The 10,540-nt window shown below is 46.6% G+C and overlaps 1 pseudogene; it reads left to right on the top strand.

Moving 5' to 3' along the window:
- The first annotated feature begins 907 nt into the window (after nucleotides 1–907).
- LOC101134662 (PHD finger-like domain-containing protein 5A) lies at nucleotides 908–1,412 on the top strand (annotated as a pseudogene).
- Nucleotides 1,413–10,540: the final 9,128 nt, after the last annotated feature.

Raw genomic sequence — 10,540 nt, 5'->3', positions numbered from 1 at the left:
TCAGGATCCATCAGTCAGAAAGTCAATTTAATGGTCACTCTGTCAATCAGGGTGCTAGTTGTTTAAAATGCTAAACACCTGGCTCATCAGTGGGACAAAAGGGCAGCTAGGGTGAGGCCATCTGGACACAGAGCGTGTCTCTACTTGCTACAGCTGGAAAATAATGTACACAGGTGGGGAGAAGATTTGACTCCTTCTGGGCTGCCAGAGGGAGCTTTGGTTTGCTGGGAAAGAGGCCTCACGTGGTGTGGTTGACAGGGAAAGAGGAAAAGCGACAAAACGTGGGCCATGCGGAGTTGCCAGCAGAAGGTGGTGTGGCATTCCTTCATGTCTCCACCCTGCATACTCCATCGGCTCAACTTTAGGCTTGAAGGAGCCCACTTCTGGCCGGCTTTTGAGGAAAGGCCCCTGGAAGGACTTCCCATCCTAGGGAGTACCTAACTGAGGCATGCTTGCCTCTGAGCTGGGAGGAAGCCAGCCGGCTACCCACCAGGAGAAGGACTTGCCCTCCCTTGTTGTCAGGGGCACGCCAGCCAAAGCACTGGGCAGTGGGGGAAGAGAGGGAAACTGGGGTGGGGATGCTGGGGTATGGGGAAATCAATACCATACCTGTCTGCCCAGGAGCAAGGCAGGGAGCAGCTTCCTAAAGCTGAGGCACTGAGGGCAGGATCTCTGGTTTGTGGGAGTCTACACCATATCCAGGGCTACTTCTCATTCAGCTTCTCCAGGGGCCACACTTTGAGCCTCCATACTCCCATTCTTTTGCTGAACTCTGTGGTCAGCAGCTTCCTCTCAAATGGATAGCAAGTCCAACTAAAGCAGGAAGGATGGAAGTTAGACATAGATAATGAAGAAACAAGGGGAAAGGATGAACCCTCTTGGGGAATAGTGGAGATGTTTATATAAGGTTCCAAATGCAGTGCTGGGCACAAAGGCAGGATTCAGTAAATTTGAGTTCCCCTAAGGGAGGTGCATGTGGCCAATGTGTTGTAGCTCCTACTTATGCATAAAGCATGATTTGATGCCTCCAGGTGGGCTTCTTGGCTTTAAAAAGAGGGCAGTGCAGCGTGAGCAGGAGCTATGGCTGAACATTATCTGGGTTTGATTTTTCGCTGCAAGCAGGCTGATGTTGCCATCGGAAGATTGTGTGAAAACTGACAGCAAGTGTGTGATTTGTGACCGCTGTGTCTGTCCCTTCACCCTGGTATGCTTATATGATGAGTGTAACTATGGCTTTTACCAGGGACACTGTGAGATCTGTGGAGGCCGTGGGAGTCTCTGATGCCTATTATTGTAAGGAGTGCACCAGCCAGGAGAAGAATAGAGATGGCTGCCCAAAGATTGTCAGCTTAGGGAGCTCTGAGACAGGCCTCTTCCATGAACGTCAAAAATATGGCATCAGAAAGAGGTGATTGGTGGGTGGCCCCTTCCTTCCCTGCATCGAGCTGCAGCAGCTGCCAGAAATGACGCCTACAACTATCAACAGAAAGGGAGCGGAGCCCCGGGCATCGCCGGAAGTGCCTGCTGGTGTACTGGGACCCTGCCACCTCTCCCTCGCCTTTCGTACAAACGTGTGATAGGAATGGAAAAGGATTCTTTACAGAACACCCTGGCAGACTGAATCACAGAAGAATCGATAGATTAGTTACTGTTTTTTCTTGAATTTGAAAAGCAAGCTTCTGTCCTGCATATGGATATGTCCTCCCTACCCAGAGAGCTTCTAAAAACAAGTCATGGTTCAGTCTTCTGCTTGAGGAGCTGACTGTGAAGCTGCATGCAGTAAAAGACGTGTCCTTGAGGAGACTTTGGTGTGTGGCAGGAAGCTATCAGAACAAGAAATGAGGGCCTTTCATCTTTCACATTAAAAAAAAATGTGGGCAGGGCTGTCATTCTGGTTTCAACTGGTTTTGGTGTCTCAGAGCAATGGAGAGAGTCATTTGTGAGAAATAATGACTCCTGCCAGGTGGAGATGGTCCATGTGTCTGGAGCTTCACACACACTCTGCGGGAGTCATCATCCCTGGTTTAGGGATTGTAGGAGCCTGGGTACCTTGCTTGAGGCTCCACACCTGTGAAGTGGTAGAGAACTGGATTTGAGCTTGGTCTATATGGTTCCAAAGCTCTTTTTCTAGGTGATCACACTGGAGACCACAGATAGGGAAGGGGAGGAGAGTGGAGGACTGAGAAATCACTGGCTTCTGAAGTGCTCTGGAAGCGACTGTCCTCTCGGAGATCCTGTCAATCTCACACCCCACACCATGATGCCAAGACGCTTTTTCTGTCTTCCAGACATGCAGAAAATTCATCAACAACTGCAGTCCATGTACTCAGGGAGGCCCTTAGGGAGCCTGGATTTTATCTGGAAGGCTGTGGAGGGCCAAGGAAGGGTTTTTAATTTGATTTACGCTGTCATGAATGTCAAATCTATACATGCCAGAGAGAACTATTTAGTATGTATTGGTAAGCCATCACACATGCTTTCTGTAGACCCCTGTGAGGAATGTTTAATATAATGATATAATGACTATGAGTAAGGGCTTGAGTCAGACTGGTTTGTCTCCCAGTTCTGCCACTTCCTGGCTGAGAGGCTTTGGCAAGTGACCTCTCCTCTCAGTTTCTTTCCCTGTCTTAAAAATGGGGATGATAGGCTGGGCGGGGTGGCTCATGTCTATAATCCCAGCACTATGGGAGGCCAAGGTAGGCAGATTGCTTGAGCCCAGGAGTTTGAGACCATCCTGAGCAACACAGCAAGACCCCATCTCCAAAAAAAAATATGAAAATTAGCTGAGTGTGGTGGCTCGTGCCTGCAATCCCAGCTGCTCGGGAGGCTGAGGTGGGAGGATTGCTTGAGCCCAGGAACTTGAGGCTGCAGGGAGCTATTACTGCCATTGTCCTCCTGCCTGGATGACAAGGGTGAGAGCTTGTCTCCAAAAAAAAAAAAAAAAAAAAAAAAGGGGGATGATAATCTCTAAGTCACAGGTTACTGTGAGATGAAACAAGGTTCTGCGTAAAAAGCACACTGCACGTCTTGGGCGTTGAAATGCTCAACAAGTGCTGGCCCATCCTGCACATAAAATGCATCTCGTGCTCCATTTCCAACCCTCTTAGTCTTTTTCCAGTTACTGATTTCTCTTTTTTGCCTTAAATAACAGACATTTATTTCTCACAGGTCTGGAGGCTGAGAAGTCCAAGGTCAGGGAGACAGCATTTTCAGTTGCTAGTGAGGCCTCTCTTCCTGGCTTGCAGATAGCCACCTTCTTACTGTGCCCACACATGGGGGTGGGGAGGGAGGGAGAGAGAGAGAGAGATTGATTCTCTTGCCTCCTGCCCTAGTGTTTCTCTGATGCCATGGTGTACAGGGCACCCTCCTGCTGGGCAGTCATGCACATGCAAGTCAGCAGAGCAGGGAAGGCAGCTGTGGCTGGGAGCCAATGGATAAATGTTTCCCACAAGTGAACAGTTCTGAGATGTATTTCCTAAGCCTTCTTAGGAGGTCCTGTGGGATAGAGCACCCAGTTGCCCCTGTGCATCCTTACACTGGCTTTCCCTCCTTCCCCTTCTGTCCCCTCTTTCACTCCTGCTCTTTTGGTACCACATCCCCTAACAAACTTAACAAACTACTACATTTAAGCTTTTTTTTTTTTTTTTTTTTCTCAGACTCTGCTTCAAGGGAGACCAGGCTAAGACAATCTATTATAAGAAGATTCTGTTTTCTTGGAAAAGCTACATTAGGAAAAAATGGGAAAAGAAACAAAAGGAGCTAGAAATATAAATATCCATAACAGAGATGCAAGAAGGGGATCATCCCCTTGAGCAGAGTAGACTCTTGACTGTAGCCCAAGTGTCAAGTTTACTTATTCACTTGTGTGGACGTAACAGAGTAGGGGGCACAGGGAGAGGTACCAAGCTAGAGGGACCTGGAAGAGTTTATAGTCTAGCATAATTCACTTTCCAGTCCTGAGTTGGCCACTTACTATTGACTGTGTGATCTTATGTACATGTCTACCTCTGAGCCTCAGAGCTCAGAGCCTTTCCTTACGTGTGAAATGGGGATAATAAATGCCTACTTCAAGTGCTCACTCATACTGTGAGATACACAGACTACATTAGTTGAATGTTCAGCCTAGTGTCCAGCCCGTGGTATCTGTTCAACAAATGTTAAGTCACAGCCCTCTGTAATTAACTTTGGATTGTCTGAAATCAAATTTTTCCTACTGCTTCCTATGTGCATACTTAGCTTCTGCAATAAAATGGTAAGCCTCTCAAAGGCAGTGATAGAAGATCTATTGGTCATCAATAGATACTTATCCCTTTTCTAGAAATGAGTCCAGCTTTCCTGCCCATGCTAGCAGAGACCTTAGCCTCTAGGATTTGCTTGCTTTCCATTCAGGTCAGTTCCCAGGAGGCAGAGTCTGAGACAGACGTGTGTGCAGGGGGTTGCTGGGGAGTGCTCTCAACACTGTGAAGGATGCTGGAGGAGGCAGAAGTTGGGCTATGTTGTAGTCACAAGGCCTTGGCTTGACCCCAAAGGAGCTCTGAAGCTGAGATGGCCCCTCAGGGTTGTCCCTGGGCCTTCCAATCCCTATTCTGACCAATCATTGGATGTGGCTGCCCTGGGAAGGAGCATGTCCTTCAGCAGATGGCTCTCTGCTCCAGAGCAGTGCCCTGAAAGCACTGACAGCCAAGCACCACCAGCAACTGGGGGAAGAAGTCCTGAAGTGGGGGATCTGGGTGGCGCAGCATCCACACCTTCAGTGTAATGGTGGCTTTGGAGAGTGTGGTAGTCACTGCGAGTTCTCTACCCAGTACCCACTTTCCCTTTTTTCTCGAGTGAAAGGAGGCTGAGCTTGTTTGGGACAGCAGTGTGCCCAATAAAGATCCTCACTTCCCTCGACTCGTTTACAGCGGAGGTAGCCAAGGGGCCCCACTCTGGCCAGTGAGAGGCGAACAGGAGTCTGGGTTCCTGATGACATAATGGCGCCACTGGCGAAAGTGAAAGGCTTTATTGCTTAGGCCACTGTCATCAGGTTTCGGTAGCACGGAACCAAAGGCAGTCCTAAATGGTTCAGGAGGCATTATCACATACCCTGCTTAAGAGCATGGTCCTGCGTGTGATATGGGCACAGCGGGAATCCCAGCTCTGCTGCACACTAGCAGCCGTGTCGAGCCTCAGACGAACTACTCCTCGTGGTTCCCTTTTCTGTAAAAGTGGGAATGACAGTAGTATTCTCACTACCATTTCAACATATAACACCAGGGTAACCAACTTGTTCCAGTTTGCCTGGGACTTTCCTGTTTTTTAAGCACTGAAAGCCCCACATCCTGGGAAACTACTCAGTGCCAGGCAAACCTGCACAGCTGCTCAACCTATTAAAACACCCTCAAACTACCCTGCTTCCTTTACAGATGGAACACTGGAAAAATTGTGTTGATGCTGCCCCCTAGTGGTTGAATGTAATGTAACTGCTGCAAAGATACATTTTACATTATAAGTTTTCTTAAGAATAGCAAGCCACAGATGGTTAGAGGCAGAGTTGGAATATTCCCCTAACCATTTAGATTTAAATGTAGAACTGCTTTAACCCTATTATATTATTCATCGATATTTGCCAGCAAATATACTGTCTGGTAGGACTATTGTGAAGATTAATGAAATGGTGTAAATTTTCCCATGGTATCTCATATAGTGGTTTTTTTTTTTTTTTTTTTTTATGACAGGGTCTTACTCTGTCATCCAGGTGGAGTGCAGTGGCACAATCACAGCTCAAAGCAGCCTCAACCCCCATGGGCTTAAGCAATCCTCCCACCTCAGGCTCCCAAGGAGCTGGGACCACAGGCATGTGCCACCACTCCCAGCTAATTTTATTTTTAATTTTTTGTAGAGATAGGGTCTCCCTATGTTGCCCAGGCTCATCTCAAATTCTTGGGCTTAATGTGCTGGGATGACAGGCATGAGCCACCATGCCCAGCTGTAAGTGCTCTTCAGTTCACTGGTATCATGTGAACTTGAGTTAGACTCAGCTCTGACTCTTCCTTTGAAAAAGTGACTTCAACCCCTGCCGGGCTCCCCCCGCCTGTTTTCCTCATTCACATTAGGGAACTAGGACTTTCCTCAGAATGTTGTGAAGATTCATGAAGAAACACTTGTGGAAACCACGTAGTTGGCACTACATGGCCAACTTTACTGCTGACAAAGTTGTCTGGAAGGCAGGCCTCAGGCCATCCCTCTGCTGAGGGGCTCTGTAGCTCTCAGGAGCTGAGCTGGCCCTCAGGGATGCCTTCGCCTCATCAAGGCCAGTCTCCGCTGGCAGTCGGGCTTCAAGAAGTCCTGCCCAGACGCTCTGATGTATTCAGCCGCTTCCTCTTCAGCAGAAGCTATTACTCATCTGAGCTGGCTCCTGGGCAGGCACAAATATAGGGGGACAATCCAAACATTCAGTTCAGTGGCCTTGGGCAATGGGAGTTAACTGGTGTTTAGGCCAGAGCTTTGTGCTGGCTGCTCTTAAAGCCACAACTGCAACATAAACCCCAGCTATTTTCTGCTACTCGTGGTTGTGTTTAAACACAAGGTGGCACACCCACCCTTGTCTGGACTGCTAAATCTGTTCAGAAGGCTTCCCAGAGATTCAGAGAAACAGAAGCATGTATCTCTGCCTCTCTCTAGACAGTCTTTAAGACTTCTGGAAAAAGGAATCACCTAAATCTTCCAGAAAGTCTAATTCTGCTATGGCTATGAAAACCCTCAAATAGGCTTAATAGCAATATTAGATTAAGATCCTCAATTTCATTTAAAGTGAAGTTAGAGAAAGAATACTTACATCAGGCTGGGCATGGTGGCTCACACCTGTAATCCCAGCACTATGGAAGGCTGAGGTGGGTGGATCATCTGAGGTTGGGAGTTCAAGACCAGGCTGACCAACATGGAGAAACCCCCTCTCTACTAAAAATACAAAATTAGCCGGGCGTGGTGGTGGCACATGCCTGTAATCCCAGCTACTCAGGAGGCTGAGGCAGGAGAAACGCTTGAAACTGGGAGGCAGAGGGTGCAGTGAGCTGAGATCGTGCCATTCTACTCCAGCCTGGGCAAGAGCAAAACTCCGTCTCAAAAAAAACCCCAAAAAAACCTCACATCAATAAATACCTGCACCACAATGAAGGAGCCTCCGCTTTGTTCTGTGTAAAGCCTTGTAGTCCTGTTTTACTACCTTGGCTTTAAGTTGCCATTTCATGGATTTTTAGTGAGATTTTTAAAATATGTCTAATCTGTACCATGAAATATTACTCAATGGCTATAAAGAGCCATCTACATTTATACACATCTCAGTCAATCAATCACCTATCATCTTAACATGGAAATATCTTTACGACATACTGATAAGGGAGGCAAGTTAATGAGAAATACTTCTCAAGATGGCCGAATAGGAACAGCTCCAGTCTATAGCTTCCAGCGTGAGCACGCAGAAGATGGGTGATTTCTCCATTTCCAACTGAGGTACCAGGTTCAGCTCACTGGGACTTGTCAGACAGTGGGTGCAGGATAGTGAGTGGATGCAGTGCACCGAGAGTGAGCCGAAGCAGGGCGAGGCATCACCTCACCCGGGAAGCGCGAGGGGTCAGGGAATTCCCTTTCCTAGCCAAGTGAAGCTGTGACAGATGGCACCTGGAAAATTGGGTCACTCCCACCCTAATACTGCACTTTTCCAATGGTCTTAGCAAACGACACACCAGGAGATTATATCCTGCACCTGGCTCGGAGGGTCCCATGCCCACAGAGCCCTGCTCATTGCTAGTACAGCAGTCTGAGAAGCTTAAACTGCGTGGAGCCCACCGCAGCTCAAGGAGGCCTGCCTGCCTCTGTAGACTCCACCTCTGGGGGCAGGGCATAGCTGAACAAAAGGCAGCAGAAACCTCTGCAGACTTAAATGTCCCTGTCTGACAGCTTTGAAGAGAGCAGTGGTTCTCCCAGCATGGAGTCTGAGAGCTGAGAACGGACAGACTGCCTCCTCAAGTGGGTCCCTGACCCACGAGTAGCCTAACTGGGAGGCACCCCCCAGTAGGGGCAGACTGACACCTCACATGGCTGGGTACCCTTCTGAGACGAAACTTCCAAAGGAACGATCAGGCAGCGACATTTGCTGTTCAGCAATATTCACTGTTCTGCAGCCTCCGCTGCTGATACCCAAGCAAACAGGGTCTGGAGTGGACCTCCAGCAAACTCCAACAGACCTGCAGCTGAGGGTCCTGACTGTTAGAAGGAAAACTAACAAACAGAAAAGACATCCACACCAAAACCCCATCTGTACATCACCATCATCAAAGACCAAAGGTAGATAAAACCACAAAGATGGGGAAAAAAACAGAGCAGAAAAACTGAAAGTTCTAAAAATCAGAGCGCCTCTCCCCCTCCAAAGGAACGCAGCTCCTCGCCAGCAACAGAACAAAGCTGGATGGAAAATGACTTTGACGAGTTGAGAGAAGAAGGCTGCAGACGATCAAACTCCTCTGAGCTCAAGGAGGAAGATTGAACCCATTGCAAAGAAGCTAAAAACCTTGAAAAAAGATTAGATGAATGGCTAACTAGAATAACCAGTGTAGAGAAGTCCTTAAATGACCTGATGGAGCTGAAAACCATGGCACGAGAACTACGTGATGAACGCACAAGCTTCAGTAGCCGATTCGATCAATGGGAAGAAAGGGTATCAGTGACTGAAGATCAAATGAATGAAATGAAGCCAGAAGAGAAGTTTAGAGAAAAAAGAGTAAAAAGAAACAAACAGACCCTCCAAGAAATATGGGACTATGTGAAAAGACCAAATCAACATCTGATTGGTGTACCTGAAAGTGACGGGGAGAATGGAACCAAGTTGGAAAACACTGCAGGATATTATCCAGGAGAACTTCCCCAACCTAGCAAGGCAGGCCAACATTCGAATTCAGGAAATACAGAGTACGCCACAAAGATACTCCTCGAGAAGAGCAACTCCAAGACACATAACTGTCAGATTCACCAAAGTTGAAATGAAGGAAAAAATGTTAAGGGCAGCCAGAGAGAAAGGTCGGGTTACCCACAAAGGGAAGCCCATCAGACTAACGGCGGATCTCTCAGCAGAAACCCTACAAGCCAGAAGAGAGTGGGGGCCAATATTCAACATTCTTAAAGAAAAGAATTTTCAACCCAGAATTTCATATCCAGCCAAACTAAGCTTCATAAGTGAAGGAGAAATAAAATCCTTTACAGACAAGCAAATGCTGAGAGATTTTGTCACCACCAGGTCTGCCCTAAAAGAGCTGCTGAAGGAAGCACTAAACATGGAAAGGAACAACTGGTACCAGCCACTGCAAAAACATGCCAAATTGTAAAGACCATTGATGCTAGGAAGAAACTGCATCAACTAACGAGCAAAATAACCAGCTAACATCATACTGACAGGATCAAATTCATACATAAAAATATTAACCTTAAATGTAAATGGGCTAAATGCTCCAATTAAAAGACACAGACTGGCAAATTTGATAAAGAGTCAAGACCCATCAGTGTGCTGTATTCAGGAGACCCATCTCATGTAGAGACACACACAGGCTCAAAATAAAGGGATGGAGGAAGATCTACCAAGTAAATGGAAAACAAAAAAAGGCAGGGGTTGCAATCCTAGTCTCTGATAAAACAGACTTTAAACCAACAAAGATCAAAAGAGACAAAGAAGGCCATTACATAATGGTAAAAGGATCAATTCAACAAGAAGAGCTAACTATCCTAAATATATATGCACCAATACAGGAGCACCCAGATTCATAAAGCAAGTCCTTAGAGACCTACAAAGAGACTTAGACTCCCACACAATAATAATGGGAGATTGTAACATCCCACTGTCAACATTAGACAGATCAACGAGACAGAAAGTTAACAAGGATATCCAGGAATTGAACTCAGCTCTGCACCAAGCGGACCTAATAGACATCTACAGAACTCTCCATCCCAAATCAACAGAATATACGTTCTTCTCAGCACCACATCACACTTATTCCAAAATTGACCACATAGTTGGAAGTAAAGCACTCCTCAGCAAATGTAAAAGAATAGAAATTATAACAAACTGTCTCTCAGACCACAGTGCAATCAAACTAGGACTCAGGATTAAGAAACTCACTCAAAACCACTCAACTACATGGAAACCGAACAACCTGCTCCTGAATGACTACTGAGTACAGAATGAAATGAAGGCAGAAATAAAGATGTTCTTTGAAACCAATGAGAACAAAGACACAAACTACCATAATCTCTGGGACACATTTAAAGCAGTGTGTAGAGGGAAGGGAAATTTATAGCACTAAATGCCCACAAGAGAAAGCAGGAAAGATCTAAAATTGACACCCTAACATCACAATTAAAAGAACTAGAGAAGCAAGAGCAAACACATTCAAAAGCTAGCAGAAGGCAAGAAATAACTAAGATCAGAGCAGAACTGAAGGAGATAGACACACAAAAAACCCTTCAAAAAAATCAATGAATCCAGGAGGTGGTTTTTTGAAAAGATCAACAA

The sequence above is a fragment of the Gorilla gorilla genome, chromosome 2, assembly GCF_029281585.2.
Source record: "Gorilla gorilla gorilla isolate KB3781 chromosome 2, NHGRI_mGorGor1-v2.1_pri, whole genome shotgun sequence".
Lineage (NCBI taxonomy): Eukaryota > Metazoa > Chordata > Mammalia > Primates > Hominidae > Gorilla > Gorilla gorilla.
This window is presented reverse-complemented; position numbering and strand designations above follow the sequence as displayed.